This window comes from Pan troglodytes, chromosome 15 (assembly GCF_028858775.2).
Source record: "Pan troglodytes isolate AG18354 chromosome 15, NHGRI_mPanTro3-v2.0_pri, whole genome shotgun sequence".
Lineage (NCBI taxonomy): Eukaryota > Metazoa > Chordata > Mammalia > Primates > Hominidae > Pan > Pan troglodytes.
Window position 1 is genome coordinate 36,400,232 of NC_072413.2, and position 22,365 is coordinate 36,422,596.

The window sequence follows — 22,365 nt, forward strand, 5'->3', positions numbered from 1 at the left end:
CACTATCTGACCTTGATATGCCATTGGGGTAGGAGGAATAAATCACTTTTAATTCTTCAAAATAAATTACATTTTCCCTTAAAAAAAAAAAAAAAAAAAGAACATATGATCAATTCTGTTACCAGACCACCTTTTTGCTGTCCAGGATGCTGGCTTTAGGAAGACTTTTCCAAAAGCACGATCTATGAAAAGCATTTTACTTGTTTCCAATGACTATATGGTGAATAACCTCTAAGATGTTAAACTGGATGATTTTTGTAGCAGATAAAAACTTCTTTCTGTTTGGGAAGGTATCAGATGTAAGTCAAGCTATGCCAATCACTATCCCTGCAGTTTCTCTAAGCTACAACATCTCTAGCGGTAGGAAGTAAATTATGCTTCTTGTCATTACCTTTTGGGAGTAAAGTTAAAGTAAAAAATGTGTCCGGTGCTGAACACTCTCTTTTGTTCCACTGAGTTGGCTCAGTACAGAAGATTAGGTGAGAAGATGAGGGAGAGGAAACAATCCAGGCAGTAGAGTTTAGAGGCAGCAGAGAACAGCTTCTTTAATGGAAACTGTACAACCTGACATTAGTTATGTTTTCGTTAAGTTTGTGTTTAGTAATTTAGTATTGCTCCAGCACTTAAATCAAAATATATTACCATGATTTGTGCTAAGATAGTTTTGCCTCTGCCCACACCAATCTCTCTTACAAAACTAGAATTTCTACCACGGCATTAGACACTGGAACATAGCTCTTATTCTGATACTTTGAAAAAAGATCTTTTCAAGCTTTTCTTTGAAGTAGGTTCATAACTGAAGAAATTTGTAGGTTTGAAAAGTCTGCGGTATTCAGCTGCTTGCTCATTTTTGTAATGGTCACCTAGCAAAAACATACCCTAAAATATTTGGAATGTTTTAATAGTTTCAATTAATTAGACTCTGTATAATCAAGAGGGGAGTAATGCAAACAATTGACATGTGTGAATTTAAAACATAGAATGCCCCAAGCTTTCTTTGTGTGAGAAATTTTACTGTAAGATGGTCTATTTTGTCTGCAGAAAATATGAGTTACATGCAGAAAGTTTTCCAAGAGCAAAGAGTTTAGGGATTATTGAGTTTTTTAAGGCTAGCAGATTTTTTTTCCCCATCTAGTGCTACTCAAAGCCTTCAATATGCTAATCACAGCCAGGAGGGGGATATGGTATGGTGACATGTTTCCAAATTTACTACAGAATTCTTCTTTTCAGGGGGTGTCTTCTGGAACTTAGCATTCCATAGAACCTACTTAAGAAACTTTTCTATGTCTTTACTATGTCTCAGATGGAACCCATGGGAAAATTGCATGTTTCCACCCCTAAGATCTCTGTTTCCCTTCACCGAATTCCGCGTCTTGTGCTTAGAAACTTGTGTCCCACATTTTCCTGCTACCAGCAAAGGAAACAACCATAATCTTCCCAGTTGCGATGAATTGGAGAGTCTCTAAAGTGTTCTCTAAGGAAATGTGATGCTATGGGAAGTACATGAACCTGAAATAACGTTTAAATGCCTTAAATGGTGCTTACCACATTGTAGATACACAGTAAATGTCGATTTGTTCCCTTCTCCAATTATCTTTGAAAAATGAAGATTTCTTGTTAAATTTGCTTCAGAGTAGATATTGAGTACAAGCCTACAATCTCACTAAATGCTATTTGTTATTTAGTGACTGTGATATAGTGAGCATGTGATACGGAGTCCACCTTAGATGAAAAACTGTTAAAATAATTTAGTAATAAGACACTCTTATCTACAAGACAAAAATAATCAGTGGACATATGTTAGCCAGTAAGACCCAGGGGATCTGTCAGCCCTAGCTAAAGAGAGTGACTTACAAGAGAGACTTTGAAATAATAATAACATTTGATTTAGATGTCAATCTCTTGCATTATATAATTATACAAAGTCATTTGGAAGCTAAGACATTATGAGAAAATCATGTTATTTAAAAATTACGAGTGACTTACCTGATTTGGTGCAAGAGCATTGTGTCTTTAGCTTCTACTTACAATCTAAGCTAAGTAGTTTGATGCACGTGGCCTTTGAATTTGTTCCAAATTGTAAGATGTATGCCATTTAATTTTAGGATAGGACAGAAGTGGGAACTGTTGGGAGGGAAGGAAGTTACATTCATTTCCTATATATGAAGAGTAGATGCGCTCTCTTGTTTAATCCTAACATCAATGCTATGGAGGGCTTATTAATATCTCACTTATACAAATAAATCTGGGCGCACAGATCAGAAGTAAAATGCCCAGGGTTACGTAGTTATTAAGTCTGGACAGAGTCGGGATTGTGAACCCAGATTTATTGGGTTCCAAAGTTTACATCTTTTCCATCACTAGTGGTGTTGCAGCAACATTAGGATTTTGTTTATAGGATATTTTTAATAATATTTAAAAAATTTAATAGTAAGTTTTCAAGTGAATTTAAAACAAATCAGTTAGCAAAAATGTAATTTTCCATGTGATCCTGAAGTAACACTATTTATACTAAACAAGAGACTCATGCATCCTTCTTACTTGTGATGGTTATTTTATGTGTCAACTTGACTAGGCCACTGGGTGCCCAGACATTTGATCAAACATTATCCTGAGTGTGTCTGTGAGCACGTTTCTGGATGTGAGTTAACCCTTGAATCAGTAGATTGAGTAAAGCCGATCGTTCTTCCTAATGTTGGTGGCCCTCACCCAATTAACCAAAGACCTGACAGAACAAAAGCCTTGAGTAAGAAAAAATTCCTCCTGCCTCTGACCACTTTGAGCTAAGGCATCCGTCTTTTGCTGCCTTTGAACTCAAACGAAGATACTGGCTCTTTTGAGTCTTGAGCCTGCCTGCTTTTGAACTGGAACATATACCATTGTCTCTTCTGGTTCTCATGTCTTTGGACTTAGACAGGAACTACAATATCAGCTTTCCTGGTCTCCAGCTTGCCAGCTGCAGATCTTGGAACTTCTCTGCCTCCATAATCACATGAGCCAATTCCTTGTCATACATCCCTTCATATATGTATATACACACACACACACACACACATATATAAAGTATATACACATACACATCTGACTATATATATATGTATAGACACATATATATATATATCCTACCGGATCTGTTTCTTTGGAGAACTCTGGATAATCTGGAGAATACATTAGGTAAGGTAATTTCTGTGGGAAATAAAAATAAAAAGTATTATTTATTGTTGCCAGCAGCTTAGTATTATCACTGTGTGACTATTTAAATTGTTTCCATTATAATCTGTCTTATAGAGAAGTTTCATATTTTGTGATTTTTATTTGCTTTCCTGTCAGGGAAAATGCTTGTTTCTGGAGTGTATCCAAGCCCTGTCACTTTTTCAGATATATGGGAGCACAGAGTTCACTAAAATTTGCTTTCCCTGAAAAGGCACATCTGTCCTGTACTGGGAACTTGAAGTATCTTTAGAGTAATGGTTCTAAACTTGGGAAATCTCAGTCTTTGTTGGCACCTCTGGAACCTCTTACCACGAACACACACACACACACACACACACACGGATGCACATGTGTACACTCATAAGTTTGTATCAACTTTAGTTTTAAAATCCTTTTTCTGCTATCCCTATCAAAGTCTCTAATGTTTTCTCTGGGAAACAACTGAAAAGAATTACAGGAGTCAGAGAAAAGTGGACTCAGAAATGAGTGCTTGTGGATGACAGATTAGAAAACAAAAGAGAAAAGAATGAAGACCAAGGGAAGACCTGAGATCTGCTGGGGGGGGCGGGGCGAACAGTTTCTATTAGGCACTTATTTCATTCAACACACTTATGAAACACTAAATATGTATAAGACACTTTGGAATGCATGGAGATAAATCAAACATAAAATTTGCCCTCATGATTTTACAGTCAACAAGAGAAAACATTACTTGTACATATGAATCTAAAAACTGGTAGGTGTTATAACAGAGGTTTGAGTACAATGATATAGGGCTGAGAGAGGATATTATCATCTGGGGTGATCCGGAAAGGCTTCCTGGAAGTGGTAGCATTGGAAGATGATGTTGAAGGATGAGTAGACCTTGGCAATTGGAGATGTGCATTATGCTCCAGGCAGAAAGAATAGGATAAACAAAGTCATGGAGGAAAGACATGTAAGGCTATGTGTGACAGCATGGCTGGACTAGAGATCAGGCATGGGGTCATTGTAGGTATTGTGGGAAGCTTTGGTAAAAATAAGAAGGGTTTTTCCCTTTCATTAGTCATCTTGAACCTTAGAAAGATTTAGAGCAAAGTTACCTGAAGAGACATGTCCTTTTGAAAGAGTGATCTGACAATGGTGTAGTCTGGATTGAAGCAATGACAGACTGGAATAGTGAAAAACCTGCAGGGAAGTTAACTTGATAACTCAAATGGAATAAAAGAGAAACAAAAGGAATGCATTGCAAAGGTTTATTTTTTCCATAATACTCTTCTAAGGCTGTTTTGAAATGAACTTGGGCTAACATTTTGATGGCAAAACCACCACTGAGGCAGGTTTGCAACAGCATTGCCAGTTCATGGGGTGGATAAGGATTACGGGGATTTCTCAGTCACTAACACCTGAAGTTGTGAAAACACACAAGATGTCCAAGTAGAAATAATGAAGTTTAGAGACATAAAACAAATTTGGACACAGAAACCCTGTCAATACTCTTTAATCAGAGGAGCTCTGGATCAGAGACTTGTAGTCTTGGGGTTAAAGGAACCAAGTATCAACTAACCATCAGAAGTGAGATATACACACTGTATATTGTGTGGCCAGAGGTTTTAGATAATAGAATTGGGCCGCCTGTGTTCTTGTTGATTCCCTCACATTTTGAGAATGAACACATATTTTGAAAAACCAATCCACAAACACTGCCCACAGTGACTTTATTTAAGTATCCTTCCCTCTGGCTGATGTGTGATTTCATTATCTCACGTATTTTATGTTTTCTGATTGAAGGTGAGCAAAGTACAAGCTATTTTGTAGCTTGTTATATAAAATGCTTGTTAATGAAAAAGCACAGCAGATTTAAATTTACTTAATGTTCATTCTCACTTTTTTTTGCCTTCACATAGCATTTCCCTTCCTTTTATCATATTTTTGAATCTCAGAAAAGTATTTTTCTCTGAATTTAAGAACCTATTTCCAGTGATCTGAAAGTTTTATTATACAAAATAAAAAGGAGAGACAAAAATTATGTGCAAGATCCAAAAAGAATGTTTGTTTAGTGAATCAGAAACTAATTGAGGTAAATAGAAAGCATGTAAAATAAAATCAGCAGTATTTTATAGCATGTACAATGCTGTACATATTTCTGTCACTTTGAAAAATGGCTTTTAAAATTTGCTAATAGTGTTTCCAAATTGCTAAATCGACTGTAATTTAATAGGCAGATTTTAAAAAAACATTTTCTTTGCTCATTTTGCAATGCTTACTTGAAAAAGAAGTGAAAAGTTATGCAGATTAAAGTCTTCCCAGCATTAGGGGAATGGCCAAGAAAAGAACATATCATGTCTACTCTACCAGCCTGACTTGAAAAAAAAAATTGGTTTACAATTTATTTGAGTAAAAACTAAAGCATGTACTCTCCTATTTATACAGAAATGCTAAGTTAAACATTTATATGTGAAGTCAGGAAATAATATAATTTTAGAGAAGAAAATATACTGTATGATTGAATTAAAATGGGAATACAATTCTAATAGATTTCCTTTATTCTAGCTATAAGTTTTCCATATTTAAGCATGTCTGCAGTCAAGGTTAAATATCAAAAATGTCTGAAAATGTCAGATATTGGGCTAATTTTTTACTTTTCTATGGTACTAAGGGACTAAAATTGGACAAATACATAACCTAGGCAAATAATGCAGATTCTTCATTTCAGTCAAGATTTTCAGCTCTCTCCTGCAAAATATTTCACCACAGCTAGTCAGTGGTAGCAAATTTAAGAGATGTCAGTTCTATTTTCTGCACATGTGCTTCTTCTCTGGTGAAAGTACCATTGTTTTTGAAGCTTTTCATTCCTGAAATTGTTTGTCTTCACTCTCTTGACCCACCCAAGGATCAGCTTAGACAGGATTACATCTTCAAGATCCAACTCAAGGGCTTACATAACCACTCATCTGTGACCATTAAGGACTTGGGCACTCGGCCAAGTCTTCCTCTTTGCCCCACTCACCTACACTTTTAGTGACCACGTGGATGAATCACTCTATAACCTTGCCAATGATTTTTGCTCGTACTCAGCTCCAGTCACCCAAAACCATGCTGTAGATATTCCTGTTTCTAAGTCTTTTCCACGTTTCAAGAGACACCTGTATTCCTAAGCACCAACATTCTTCTCTCAGTCGATATCCTTGAACCCTTCCATTTCTTTCACGTTCTTACTCACACTGAACCTATTTTTTTACTTCATTGACACTTCCTGCCTTTTCACTACTTCTTTTCCTCCCAGTTAATCATTTCCCTACCAGCTTCACTTATTGATTTTAAATAAAAAGACTTCATCATCCATAAACTTAGTATTTTATTTACTGCATTCTCAAATACCTTATTCCTTGTTCTTTCATTTGGTCATACTATAACCCTGGTTCAACTCAACTTTCTACTTTTTCTACTCTGATACCTAGATAGATGACTCGTAGAAAACAAGTTATACAAGAAGGTGGATTGATTTCATTAAAAATCTATAGGTTCCAACCTTAGACTGATACATAAACCTTCTTCATAACTGTGCCCCCAACCTGACTGGTTGGACTTGCAACAGCTGTGCTTAGCCTCGGACTCTCTCCTTGTGCTTGTGTCCCACCACTTCTCTTTTGATTTCAGCAGAACCTATTGTTTCCAGTTTCACATACGAAATAGTAGGCATCAATAAGCCACTGAGAGTTTGGCACTCCACTGACGAATATATACCTCCCTTCTTCTGATCTACAGATCTATATATCAACCCATCTACTAGACAGCTCTTTTGGAATGTCCTGAAAGTACTTCTTTGCTCAAAATGAAACATACAACCATCTCTGTATTGATTATTTTAATATTTCCTATAACCAGGTAACTAGCTACCTGATTGACTGGATTAATGAAATCCTGTTTCTTATAGGAAATCTAGTTTACTAGAAAACTAGAGCCTACATTTCTCTCCAGTCTCTAAACTCTTTTCATACTTAGTGTCAAAATTCTTCAATTTACAGTGACTACCATTCGATCCAAGTTTAATCATTTATTGCCCCATGTTTTCCAAATGCTTCAGATATTTAAATTCCAACTCTCCATTAAAGCACCCACCTCCTCAAATTTAGTAACAATATCTGAAATTAATTTTATTTTCTGTAGAAACCGCTGTTTAGTAAGTGCTTAATAAGTGCTTTCTTATAAGATATAAAATGATGTAGTCATGACTCAAAGAAGACAAACAATAAACTAGGATGAAGCTAATAAATCTGTTCCTTGAACTAAAAGTCTGCCATTGAGATACCGTTTTGTAGTATATGAACCAAAGTTCACTTATTCCTTCGTTAATTTTTGTTTATTAAATAAAACAAAACAACATAACTTCAGAGCTCCATAAGTAAGTTTTTTGAAGATGTAAAGACAAGCTCCAAAAGATTTTGGTTTACCAGAGTCCCCTCAGTGAGTGGTCATGACAAGCCAAGCCTCTTCCCTCTGGTCACATATTCTTTCCACAATACCATAAAACCAAGACAAAAGAATGTTGGTCTCGACTGCAATATACATGGATGACAAGAGAAAGAGGGAGTCAATCAATTGCTAATTTCTTATATTTGGGGTTTAAAAAAAAATGTGTACCAGCTACTTTTCCCACTATGTTCAGGAGAGAAGTTCTGTTTCCTACATCCATTTTCTTCCAGATGTTACTACAAAACTATTGTTTGATAATTTGGTAGTAAAAGAATGTAACCTACTGTGAAACACTTAAACAACAAAACTGTGGCTTCAATTTACCTTGACTGGGATGAGTATAAGGAAGATATTAGGAATATTTAATCCAACTATTAATGGGGTTGGATATAAACAACTATCTCTCCTATAATTTAAAAACTTGATATTCTTTATTATGCTCTCTTTTAATTGTGGCAAAATCTTTATTAATTTAGATATTGCTCCAAAATATTTTTCCATTAGAAATTGTCTTGTTGCACTAACTTTTTGGTATTGTTTTTATTTCATAACAATTACACTTCAGCCTTTTTAGCTGCACTGAGTCATTCCTTAAAGCACAAAAGTAGCATTTTCAAGACCTCAGAGTAATGAGTAGAATTTGGAGAAATGGTTTGAAAGAAATAATAAATTAAGATCTAAATAATTAAGGTCTAAAATAGTTATGACAGTCATAGATTATGATTTATCACAACACCACAATCATCCTTACAAGATGCCTTATTATTTTATTGGTAATAAAAAATCTTAATGATTTACTCTAAATGTTACATATTTGTAGTAGCAATAAGTGCTTAATCATAATCACTTGTAGATTATAAACTCTTTGAAGATAAAGGTTGCTTTATTTACATTTATTTTTACTATAGTACCTACTCTCAATTCTGTACTCCTCCAGCATTGAGTGTTTGGCTCTTAGATCACTTATTATAATCTTCCTTTTGATGGCTAATTGGTTAATGGTCAATCTCTTCTAGATTATAAGCAGGAATTGGTCAGTCACTTCCAGCTAAGCAGAAAGAGCTGAGCTGATGAAGAAAACAACACAGCCATGAAAAAATTGTGTAGCCAGAGTAGTGAGGCACTTTGGAGAAAATGATCAGTATCTAGATAGGACTTCTGTAAATGAGACCCTTTAGCATACTGTGTAAACTTCCTGGGTATAAGAATAGCTAATAGAAAGACACATTTTGATTAGGAGCTTCTGCAGTACAATATATCTATGGAGACCCAAGACTAATGAAGGCTGTGTATACTTGCCTGTTTACACGCCCGTATTTCCTCCAGACTGTAAGCTCCTTCTAGGTAGTAACTGTGTCTTTTCATCTATACAACCTCCATACCTACTCCAAGTTTCTGGCACCCTGTGCCTTTTCAAAAGTGTTATTTGAGACTGAGTAAATTCTTAGAATGCCTGGCCATTTACATGGAATATTTCTCCATAAAAGCTAGGTCATATATTCATAGCTATGCTGATATGAGCATGTTCATGTGTGAGCAAGTACAACAATCTAAAAACTTCTACTGAAATGCCAAAAATGTAGACAAGCCTCTAAACTTACTAGAAACTACAGTTCCTTGATTCTCCTACCTGCTCACTCTCCTTCACCCTCTTCATGGCCTTTGTCCCTCCTTTCCCCGATTCCATGGTCAATCATTAAAATCGCATTCTTTCAAACCTCCTGAATTCCATTGCCTCCTCTTTGTTTTACTTGCTTGACTAAACCACAAGTCTGGTTAAATTCATCTCCCTGCCCACTCCATGTCTCTGCCTATACCATTAAATATAATTGGAGTAAAACACAGAATTACGAAAATTAATTTATTTTAAAATTCCTAATTGTTCATTTAATGGGGTCATTCACAGTCCCAGGCATCCATATTCTACTTGCCCATGGCATTCACTTTCACCACTCTCCTTTTCTTCTTTCCTCTAAAACTTCAAACAACTCCCCCCAGTCCTTGCTCACAACTGAAGGCTATATTATCAACTCCCTGAAAAAAACTAAAGCATTCAAGAAAGAACTTTCACAAATTCCTACACATTTATCCTCATTCACCATCTGTGACCATTTACTCTTCCTCCTTTTACAGTGGATAAACTATTAATTCCCCTTGCTAAAACCCAGATTTTGCTCATTCCTTTATCACTTATTCAAAAATTTTCTCTATCCTTTATTCTCTCATTTCCTTCTTAAAGATCATTCACATCAGCATGCAAATAAGCTGTTATTTTTCTCATTTAAAAAACAACCTCTTGATTCTACTTCCTCCAGCTATTCCCCATTTCTCTGCTCTATTTTACAAAGAAAACTTCTAGAAATATTAGTGTAAACTTGATGCCTCCAATTTAACTCTTTTCCTAGTCTCCTCAACCACACCAATCAGGTTTTTGCCTTTAACACTCCACTGCAAATAATCTTGTCAATGTCCCAGCTGACCTCCACGATATGGGTGAATTCTTAGTTTCTGTTTTTATTTGATTAATTAGCAGCATTAGACTTGAAACACATTTTTCACTTGGCTTCCAAGAACCCACACTTTCTTGGTCTTCTTCCTATGACACTAGCTACTCCTTTTGTCTCATCTTTTCTGGTTCTGCCTCATTTCTGACTCTTAACATTACTCAGTACCTTGGTGATCTTATCCAGTTTCATGGCTTTAAATATGCTGCTGACACCCAAATTCGTATCTCCAGCTCCTGCCTCTCTCCTCTGAACACCAAATGCCTATACCGATGCTCTTCAATTTATGATAGGGTTATGTCCCAATAAGCCCATCATAATTTAAAATATTCTAAGTGGAAAAAGCATTGAAACTATCTTAAGTTGTTACATCTAGCCCATGGAACATCATAGCTTAGCCTAGCCTACCTTAAACACGCTCAGAACACTTACATTTGCCCACAGTTGGGAAAAAAAAAATCTACTGAATTCAGTGTCTATCTTATAATAAAGCACTGAATATCTCAAATAATTTCTTGAGTACTGTACTGAAAGCAAAAAACAAAATGATTATATGAGTACTTGAAGTATGGTCCCTACTGAATGTGTAGCACTTTCACACTGTTGTTGAGTTGAAAAATTCTAAGTTGAACCATAAGTAAGTCAGGGACCATCTGTGTACAATTCCTACTGACATCTAAATTTGTCTAATAAACATCACAAAACAACCTGTCCAACATAATTTATGATTCTCCCTCTAACCAAAACTACACAACCTGCAGCCTTTTCCATGTCATGCAACAGAGACCGTTTTTTCCAATTTCTCTGGCACAAGATGTTGAAATAATTCCAACTCTTCTCTTTTTGTCATATTGTGTTTCCAATTTGTCAGCAAATTCTGTCAACTATGCCTTCAAAACATATCCAGAAAATGACCACTTTTTGCTATCTCCCCTCCTACCACTGTGGTCCAAACAGCCATAATGATGGATTGCTTGGATTATGGAAATAGCCTAACTATTCTTTCTGCTGCCATTCATTCTCTTCTTCAGAAAATTTTCAGCACAGCAGCCAAAATGATTCTTTAAAATGTTGTGGCTTCTGATGCCCCGGAATGAATGCCACAGCCGTTATAATGGCCTACAGGGCTCTATACCATCTACTCCATTTCTTACCCCTAATAGACCTCATCTACTACCTTCTTTCATGTTCACATCACTCCAGCCACAGTAACCTCCGTGCTCTTCCTAGGACACAACAGACTTTTCTGTCTCAGGACCTACACTCGTGGAGTTCCTACTTCTAAGAATTTTCTTCTCCATGTAGCTCTGCACAGCTTAGTCTTTCATTCCTTTCAGGTCTTCTTCTCATTGAGATCTTACCTGGCTTCCTTAGATGAATTGCAATCTCCATTCTCTCTACTCCTCTTCCCTCTATATTATTTATCACCATCTAGTAAATATTTCACATAATTTTCTTATTCATTTTGTTTTTGTCTCTTCTATCCTAAAATATAAGCTTCATGAGGGCAAGAGATTGTGTGTCTTGAACAGTGACAGGCTTCTAGTAGGTGATTAGCAGATATCTGTTGCAAAAAAATGAAAAAGATGGCAAGCAACAGAAATGACAGAGAAAAACTGACTGATTTTCTAAATACTGAAAAATATAATAACAGCGTGAAAAGGAAAAAAAACTTGCAGATAATTAATTTTAACCAGCAGGAAGTTCATTTTGGTTGGAGAAGTAAAAAGCACTCCATGTATAATTTTGCCCCTTAGAGGAAAAGTTTCAGTAAATGTCGTTAATATAAGACTAGAACTGTCCCCATAGGGCAGATCCTCATCTCTTTTACCAGTCTTTATAACTGACTTAAAGAAAGCAAAGTGACCCATATCTAGCTCATTTAGTAGATCCTCAATAGATGTTCATAGACTGAGCAAAAAGTAATGACTTATCAGTGAAAGAGTTTATTTGATATTACTTCCTGGATTCAGGGAGAAATACAGTGAGTAACTAAGATACATGTTTTACACACTGGCAAACTTCGTTTTGTTTGTTTGTTTGTTTGTTTGTTTTTGAGACAGAGTCTTGCTCTGTTGCCCAGGCTGGAGGGCAGTGGCGTGATCTGAGCTCACTCCAACCTCTGCCTCCAGGGTTCAGGCAATTCTCCTGTCTCAGCCTCCCGAGTAGCTGGGATTGTAGGCATGCGCCACCACGCCTGGCTAATTTTTGTATTTTTAGTAGAGATGGGATTTCACCACATTGGTCAGGCTGGTCTCGAACTCCTGACCTCATCTGCCTTGGCCTCCCAAAGTGCTGGGATTACAGGCATGAGACATTGCACCCAGCCTACACTGGCAAACTTCTAAGCACAACTCTACATTCTTTGGTTTTTAGATTTCCTTTTAAAAACAATAAAAACACAATCACAAATAGCAGATTTTAGGGGTGGCCTCTTCTCTCCCATAGTCCTACCCTCAGACTTCGTAAGAGAAATCTTTCTTTTCTTTTATTTGTATTTCAACTCTCAGCCTGGAACAAAGCTGTGACAAAAACAAAAACGTATTCTGAAAGCATCCATTATAAGGTTTATAAAAGTAAAATTTCAACAAAACTCAAATATTCACTGTAATGTTTCACACTAGATCAATGGACATGTTATCAAGGCCTCAGTATCCTCTGATTACATAAAAGCAGAATGACTTCACAACTCATCTCAGTTCAACAACTAATATGTATGTATTAGTGAAAGATTTTCCCCTGGGTCTCCTCCTTTATGAACAAAAATTTCCCTTTAAGCATGATCTATTCGTCGAAGTATTCTAGCTTTAGCAGTTTTCATGAGGTCTGTGTAAAATTGTTGCTATATATGAATAAAAGGTGATATATTAGATATTGGGTATTTGGGGCATTGGGCAGACTTTTATTTAAACAATTAAATTTTTATGTTTTATCCATAAATGGTGATAATATAAAAACTTAGCCTAAGAACTCTTGAAATGGTGGTGAGGTTTCACTTTTAATTGAATCCTGTATGATATTTATTCTCTTAAGATCAATGCATGTTAACCCCGATATCATACTCTATATCTAGCAAGGGAGAATAGAGGTTTTTAGAGAGCTTAGCAATAGAAAATTCAGTCCTATCAAAGAACTTCAGTTCAATTTAATATAATATATTCTATTCATATTCACTGAGCAATGATCATATGTTGAATATATTACCAACACTCTATGGCATGGTCTCCAATGTTTTGGAACTTACAGTCTTTCTTGACCTATGTCTGCATGCATAAAAGAAAATCAGAATTCTGCCTCAGATCATGATAAGTGAATGGTACCAAATTTGCCTCCTGCCGAAAGGAACTGTAAAACTGGACATAAATATATGAGACAACTGTTTTCTGGTATTAGGCACAGACAGCTCAGAACCGCAATCATTGAGGGGAAAAGAAAAGCACAAGGTGGTCACCATTTTTGACTAGCTTCCTGTTTGGGGGCATTTTTCAGACTACTTCTAAGGGAAGTGAAGCCCAAGGAGAGGCCAGTGGTATCACTAAGCAAAGGAGAGAAATACAAGAGTTTGGAACTACAAAAGCACCAAGAAATTCTGGGATAGAGAACTTGAGATGAGGAAAATGTGCAGAAATGGAGCCCAAAAACTCTACCCAGGAGGTTCTTGGCTGAAAGATTGGCAGCAGATATGTAGAAAGAGATACCACAAGGTCTAACAGAGGGTGGAGGTTGAGGGGCTCAGAGCTGTCCCACAAGAGAGATGCAATGGGTCTTCCAATGCTGAGAGATGTTTGGCCACTATTCCACCCTCACTGTGTACTTCAGTCATTTAGTTTGGACTCCAGAAAGGACATGTCTAAGGAATAAGAACCACTTTAAAGTAGGAATATGCCGTAAGACTAAGGAAAAAATAGAGCAGCTCTAAAATAACAACAACAACAACAACAACAAAACCAAGCATGAAATAAACAAAAGGATTTACTACTAACAACCTAACAAAATTAAATATCTTTTTTAGTAAAAAATAGACTACATAATGAAGACAAAATAATCACCACAATGTCCAGCATAAGATTTGAAAAAATATAAATTTGTGAGCCGCTGGAAAATGTGTACTAAAATTGAGAAAAATGCTGCCAATAGAAACAGAATTCCAAATGATTTGCAGTTTGGAATTAGCAGACAAGAACTTTGAAGGGCTATAAAAATGTACAAAGACACATCAAAAAATGTGGGCCTAAAGAACAAACAGATAAGAAATGTCTCCAGAGAAATGGAAACTCTAAAGTATTCAATTTCTAGAACGTGTTAAGCATATATCTCTGATATGGTTTGCGTGTGTCCCCACCCAAATCTCGACTTCAATTATATCTCCCAGAATTCCCATGTGTTGTGGGAGGGACCCAGGGGGAGGTAATTGAATCATAGAGGCTGGTCTTTCCCGTGCTATTCTCATGATAGTGAATAAGTCTCATGAGATTTGATGGGTTTATCAGGGGTTTCCGCTTTTGTTTCTTCCCCATTTTTCTCTTGCCACCACCATGTAAGAAGTGCCTTTTGCCTCTCGCCATGATTCTGAGGCCTCCCCAGCCAGGTGGAACTATAAGTCCAATTAAACCTCCTTTATTCCCAGTTTCAGGTATGTCTTTATCAACAGCAAGCAAATGAACTAATACAATCTCAAATAAAAAATGTATTGATTGGCTTAAGAGCAGATTGGAGACTGTAACAGATAGGCCAATGAACTTGATGACAGATCAATAAAAAATTATCCAGTCTGAAAAACAGCAAAAGATAATAATAATAAATAAAATAAAAATCTTACTAGAGTCTTAGGGACTTGTAGGAGCAATAGCAAGCTATCTGACCAATTTGCAACAGGAGGTCCATAAGAAAAAGGATAAAGTTAATGAAGCAGAAAAAAAAAAAATGAACAACAACCATCTGTTTCTAAAATCTAGTGAAAACATTAAGCTATAGATCCAAAAAATACAGGAAACTTCAAGCAGGATAAACATAAGGCTAACTACACCTAGGAACAACATAATCAAATTGCAGATAACAAAAGATAAAGAGAAAACATACATAAGTAGTCATTAAAAATACACATTACATACAAAGGTACAAGTAATGGCTGAATTCTCATCAGAAAAATGCAGGCCAATATAGTTAGATAGAAAGCATAAGTTCTAGTGTTTGACAGTATAGTAGAGAAATTATAGTTAACAATTATTTATTGTATATTTCAAAATAACTAGAAGAGAAAAATTATAATGTTCCCAACAAAAAGAAAAGATAAATGTTTGAGGTGATGGATATCCCAATTACCCTGATTTAATCATTGCACAATGTATACAGGTATTGGAATATCACATGTACCCCAAAATATGTATAGCATATATACCAATTAAAAAAATCTAAAAAATAAATTCAGAATCTAATTCAAAAATAGAAGAAAAATGCAGGCCCGAAGAATATGAAATGATGTCTTCAAAGAGCTAAAAGGAAAGAGAAAGCATTTTCCAGAATTTTATACACAGTGAAAAATATCCTCCACAATGAAGGTAAATTAAAGACATCTGCAGATTAGAGAAAACAGAAAATCCATCTCCAGCACACCTGCACAACAAGAAATACTAAGGCTAATGGAAATGATTCCATGTGGAACCATGAATCAACAAGAAGAAATGAAAAGCACCAAAAATGGTAAATATGTGGATGAATATAAATGATTATCTCTTTCCTCTTAATTTCTTTAAAAGATTACTAACTGCTTAAAATAAAAATGAAATCTTTTATTTGGTCAGATTTATAATGTATGAAGTAACAAAACCAATGGTAACAACTGCATTAGGAATCGTGGAGTAAATAGAATTGCACCCTGGTAAGAGTCTCACATATTACACCAGGTGGGACAATAGTAGTTCTACGAACACAATAATGAATTAAGAATGCATAGCTCCTAGAGAAATGACTAAAAATCAATAATACTAGTGCTTCAGTAAGGATCACATCTCAGACCTAACAAAACCACCTCAAGATTGTCTTGAAGACACACTCTGGCAGGTTAAGTGAGATGGCTTCACTGAATGATCAAGTTGAAACAAATGCCATCATTGTAGTACTTTTTCAAGAAATAGTTGATGTGGGTTTCTGGCCGCAAATTGTGTGGCCTACTCCCACTAAAAAAAAAGAATGTTGCAGTATTCTTAATTATCTCCACTAATTGCCCTTCTGTTTGCTTCCTGAGAGTTAAAACCATGTCCAAAACAACTTAGAATGAGAGCCAAATGAGCCTTTTCTTTGGAGAAAAAAAAAAAAAAAACATTGACAAACTATTTGTTTCATCTTTATACCAAGGTCTCAGGGACGAAGACTAAAACAATGACTTTATATAGACTGAGTAATAGACTGAATAGTATGTTGTAGGTGGCCATATAGATTTAACACTATTTTTAGAGGAATTAGGGTAAGGGTGAGCATTTCTCCTTCAATAATGTTTTTTTCTAAAAGCTTGAAATATTGCATACTTTGGTTGCATAATGGTTATATTCTTTAGTTATTTTTCTTTTCTTTTCTTTTTTTTTTTTGAGTCAGAGTCTCGCTCTGTTGCTCAGGCTGGAGTGCAGTGGCACAATCTCAGCTCACTGCAACCTCCGCCTCCTGGGTTCAAGCAATTCTCCTGCCTCAGCCTCCCGAGTAGCTGGGATTACAGGCACATGCCACTATGCCTGGATATTTTTTGTATTTTTAGTAAAGACGAGGATTCACCATGCTAGCCAGGATGGTCTCGATCTCCTGACCTCGTGATCTGCTTGCCTCAGCCTCCCAAAGTGCTGTGATTACAGACATGAGCCACCACGCCTGGCCCTATTCTTTAGCTATTTTTAATAACAGCAAGATTCACCTTCTGAAGTGCTTTGCTTATTGACATAATTCAAGCCTGGGGACTTGTAACATCAAAAGAAGTTCTGATATTTCTATTTAATTCTGGCCTTTTATTCACATTCTTTCATGTTTCCATTTTCAGCTAGTCTCTCATTTTTGCAGTGGTAATGAGAGAGATGAGTAGTTAGAGTAAGTCTGTTGGTCAGACAAATAAGATGGCATTTGCCTTTGAGAGCACTTTTAATTTTCCTTTGTGCTGAGGTAAATCAGAAGCCTGTTAAGCCATGAAATGTTTTACAGTTCAATATATATAACGATATACATTGTTTTAGGCAAGAAGCCCTCGCTTTAGAGACCTGTGTCTTTCTGCAGTCCAATAAACCCTCAAATGCATTTGTCACCTGTGTGAGTCCATTTTGCATTGCTATAAAGGAATGCCCAAGACTGGGTAATTTATAAAGAAATGAAGTTTATTTGGCTTGCAGTTCTGCAGGCTGTACAAGCACAGCAGCAACATCTGCTCAGCTTTTGGAGATGCCTCAGGAAGCTTACAGTCATTGTAGAAGGTGACAGCAGAGCAGGCATGTCACATGTTGAGAAAGGAAGCAAGAGAGAGAGGAGGAGGTGCCAGGCTGCTCTAAACAACCAGCTGTTTCATAAATTAACAGAGCAAGAGCTCACTCATTACCATTGGGAAGACATCAAGCCATTCTTGAGGGATCTGCCCCCATGACCCAAACACATCCCACCAACCTGCACCTCCAACACTGGGCATCACATTTCAACATGAGATTTGGAGGAGACAAAACATCCAAACTATATCATTACACAAGGCATTGAAGAGGAATTCTTCAGAGCAATATTTTTCTAGGAACTTTCCCACTGATAAAATAAAAACCTTTGCTTATTGTAGAAACAATAGAAGTTGAGAGACTCATTTATGTTCCTCAAGAAAGAACAAGTAAAGCCCCATTTCCCAGACCAAGGCTTTTGAAGCTACTATATTGTGCAAAACCACACCAAGCAGATTCATTTACCATTTTGCCCATCCAGTATGCAGACATTGCATGTTGCATGGACTCTGACCTCAAGGATCTCACCATCACTGTAGGAGATGCACACATGAACAGATACTTACAATGCAATGTGAAAAGTCAATCATCATTACAATCCCCTATGTACTAAAAAATGTAGCCTTGCCTAAGGAAAGAGAGAGCTGGCTTTTGCCCTTGGCTTCTGGAGGCAGTCTGTAAACCCTTGGAATGTCATGCCTGATAGGGTTGTCTTTGTTTGCCTGCTGGCCTTGGATAAGATAGATAAATAACCATGTGATTTAGAGAGGGGGTTTTGGGTCACATAGTGTAAGCTAGATCTCTTGAGGGGCTGGAAATGGAGATCTAACATGTGGGCAATCAATTGTGCTTACATGATGGAACTCCAACGAAAACTCTGAACACCAAGACACCCATGAGCTTCCTGGCTGGCAATACTCAGCATATCACCAGACATCAATCCTGGGAAAGTAATGCTGTTCATGATTCAATAGGTGAAGGACAACTAGAAGCTCTGGGTTTGGCACTTTCCTAGACTTTGCCCTGGGTACTTCTTTTCTTGGCTAATTTTAATCTGTATTCTTTTGCTAGAATACAAACTAGAGTAACAAACAATGACTGTGATTATACAGCTTTTAGTAAGTTCTATGTATACTTCTAGTGAATTATTGAAACTGAGTGTGTTTGGGGGACCTCCCCAAACTTGCATTTGGTTTCAGAAGTGAGAATGGTCTTGTGGACTGTGCTCCCTCATACATCACATCACCTGTATCTTCAATGTCTTCTAACTATGACTTAATCCTGGCTTTTTCCTAAAAACACTTCTTCCCTGGGAGCCCTCTCAAATAGTGACTGTTTCTTTCCCACATTCCTCAGGCCTCTGGATGCAGAGGTGGGATAGGTGTTCTCCATTTTCCTCATTTCCATTCTGGACCATTCTCTTAGCTGTTTTAAGAAAATCTTCCATTTCTAATCTCATGCTATCACTTTCCACCACCCACTACCTTTCATTGTTGCAATCATCTGCGTCCCCAAGCTCTAGATCACCTTCACTCCTCAAAGTTACCACCTGGCCTGGTAACTAATTGCCTTACCTGTCTCATGGATATGTAACTTTTGTTAGAAAAGTGCCATCCTGAAGAAAAGCCCAGAACTCAATCTGCACCAATCTAGACCCCTATCCAATCCAGGATCCCTCTGTCCTGAGCTGATCCTTCTATAGCCCTAAAGCCTATTTTCTCTAATAATATTTTTATGGAATTCTTTAAGGTTACTTGACTGCATAACACACCAAAGTTTCAGTTTTATTCCCTGCATTATTTTTGGCTTCTTAATCAGTTTGTGGGATATATCCAGGGTCATAGGACCTCTCCTGGGAAAACTTTTGTGATCCATTCATTTTGATGGTTATATTTTAACATAGTTTCAAATTAAACCCTGCTATGTGCACAGAGAGGTGCTTGTTGCTTGGAATTCAAAGATAGAAAGACATCATTCCTATCCTCAGATCACTGTCCAATTGGGGGATGGAACAGAAACTTAAGTATGTGTTGGAGCACAATATGATACAAACTAGACCAAGGCTATGAAGGCACAAAGGACGAAGTATTGATGGAACCTTTCATTGATGTCTGGCAGTGGAACACACAAAATCCTGCAAGAAGTCACTAAGACAAATGGAGGAAAGATAAGTGTGTGACCTTCAGCTTTAACACAATATTTAGTCCCACTAATTGGAGCACAGCCAGAGGAGAGGAACCTGAAAGTGAAGGAAATAAATGAAATCATGTTAGCCAAAGGAAATGAAGCCTTAAGTCTGAGAAGAAGAAGACATGGATGGACATGATAGCTGGATTCAAGTGTGAGAATTGGTATCATTTAAGAAGACAAATGTAGTTCTTAGTGGCCTCAGATTGCAGCATTCAGAAGTTATCAAAAGTACTGGATTTCAAGTCAGCTGTAGAATTTTCCTCTCAAGTAGAGTACCTAAAATGCAATGTCTGCTTCAGGAGGTAATGAGTCCTTTGTCACTAGAGAGGCTCAGGGAGAGTTTGGACACATATTTCCAGGGATGTTGTAGAGAAGATCAAATAATCATTTGGTGACGGGACTAAATGGTTTAAAACAGCTCTCTTTCTAAGGTTCTATACTTCTGTGCCTCTCCTGGTTCCCTGTCATTTGGCAAAGCCCAGAAAATAAATGAGCCTGAGAAATACTGCCTTTCCAGAGGTGACACACTTGGTTTGTTTGGCCTTTCCTGTTTATCTTTCCTCTGTGACATTTCTTCTCTAATCTACACAGAGCATATGCAATCAGTGAATTTAAGATGTAGAGTTATTTTAGTACAGTGGAAGAAAATGTCAGCATAAGTAAGATAGAGTAGGTAGATTTTAAGCTCATAGTCTAACATTATTTAATTAGCATGGCAAGAATTTAAAGAATTAAACAGCCTCTTGCAGACTCTCCCTTCTCACCCTCCCCTATTCACTTGGTACCTTTTCTGTATTGCCAGTCTGAGTGTGGACAACAGAATACACTCTGGCTAGTCTAAGGAGAAAGTGGATTTTTTAAAAATGGCATAAGCAGGTATTTTATATAAAATAGAGAAAAATGCAATTTTTAAAAAAACAAACAAAACAAAAAACCTCACCCTCATCACAAGGATGCAATATGTTTGCAGAATGTTCTTACTTGTATTCATTTCCTATGACTGCTATAAAAAAAATACCACAAGCAACATGGTTAAAAACCACAGAAATTTCTTCATTCACAGTCTGGAAGCCAGAAGTCTGAGCTCAAGGTGTTTCAGGGCCATTCTCTTTCTGAAGGCTTCTTTGCCTCTTCCAGTCTCTGCTGGGTGGCTCCTGGTAGCCCTTGATTTGTGACAGTGTAATTCCAATCTCTGCCCCTATCTTCACATGGTCTTCTGGGCTGCATGTCTCCCTGTGTCCTCTCCTTTTCCTCTGAGTATACTAGTCATTGGACTTAGAGTCCTCCCTAAATTCTGGTGGATTTTGTCTTGAGATCCTTAGCTAATTAAATCTCCAAAGACCATATTTTCAAATAAGGTCACATTCTGAGGTTCTGGATATACATGAATTTCTGGGGGACACTGTTCATCCCATTCCCCTTGTCATAACTGAAATGTGGCTCCATGCTGAGGACGCTGCATCTCTCTCAAGCACATCTCATTCTTTCAGGGCTCCTCCAGCTGCTACTCTTACCTCTTTATTCCTCCATCTTTATGGGAAAACACATCCTCTTTTAAGATTTTTATCCTCGATATCTCATCTTCTCCTCTTCCTCATATGATAAAAGACAAAGATTTCCAGACTAGATTTAAAATACCAATGACAAAATTCACTACATGTTATTTATGAGAGGGTGGTGGTTTCATACTGTGTCAATTTAATAAGCCGGGACACTTTCTGTATGTTCTCAGGCTAAAGTGTGTGGAAGTGAAGTAGCAGCCATTATTTTCTGAAGATTCTGGCGGCTAGACACAGGGAGAAATGAGGCAAGAGCTGTCCCTACACATTTCTACCAGCTCTCCTTACATTCCCACTCTGGCAGCTGGATAGGCTATTTTAGGAGGCTTGCTTTTTACTTTTCTCTGAAACTCCAGCTTCCTCTTTCTGACCTGGATATTCTCAGCTTCTCCCACAATTGTGTAATGTATTATTCCTGCAATAAGTTTTTTGTCCATTGTATTTATAGAGGTTCTATTTCTCTAACGAAACCCTGACTAATAGAAATAGACAACATTTCCCACTAGAATGTAAATTCCATAAGGCAGATTTTTTTTTTTTTTTGGTCTTTTTCATTCACTGCTTTGATCCTAGAACACTGTCTGATATATACTAAATAATCAATAGTAATTGAATAAATTAATAGTTAATAAGAAGATGATTTGAGAAGAATATGGTGATGCCGTCTTCAAAATGTTGAATTGGGGTTAATTTACATCATCTAAGTGTAGGCATCCTGTATGCAGCTGGCACTCAGGAGAGGCCTGGGACAGGAACATGAGTCATCAGCCTAAAGGTAGAGCCGCACCTATGATAATGCATGAGATTTCACCTGGAGAGGGGCCAAAGTGAGGGTTGACCTCTGGGGCATCAACACTGAGGGGTAAGAGGAAAATTAGGTAAGAGAATGTCAAGGAAACAACAGTAGATAAGATCATTAAGAAGGAGAGAGAGAGTGTTTCAACATTTAAAATGATAATTAAAAGTAGATAACATAAGTTCTGAAATGCT

General features: G+C 37.0%; 1 long non-coding RNA gene across 2 annotated transcripts in view; it reads right to left on the bottom strand.

Moving 5' to 3' along the window:
- The window catches only part of LOC104002012 (uncharacterized), a 171,519-nt gene that overhangs the window by 143,775 nt on the left and 5,379 nt on the right, over positions 1–22,365 (bottom strand). Inside the window, exons 1-2 of one of the 2 annotated variants that reach the window (XR_010150909.1) lie at positions 4,296–4,469; positions 3,127–3,186 (exon numbers count right to left, since the gene is read on the bottom strand). This is a non-coding gene — a long non-coding RNA (uncharacterized LOC104002012). Of the gene's footprint in view, positions 1–3,126; positions 3,187–4,295; positions 4,470–22,365 lie in introns of those variants that run through there. The other variant, XR_010150910.1, reaches the window with a different exon arrangement.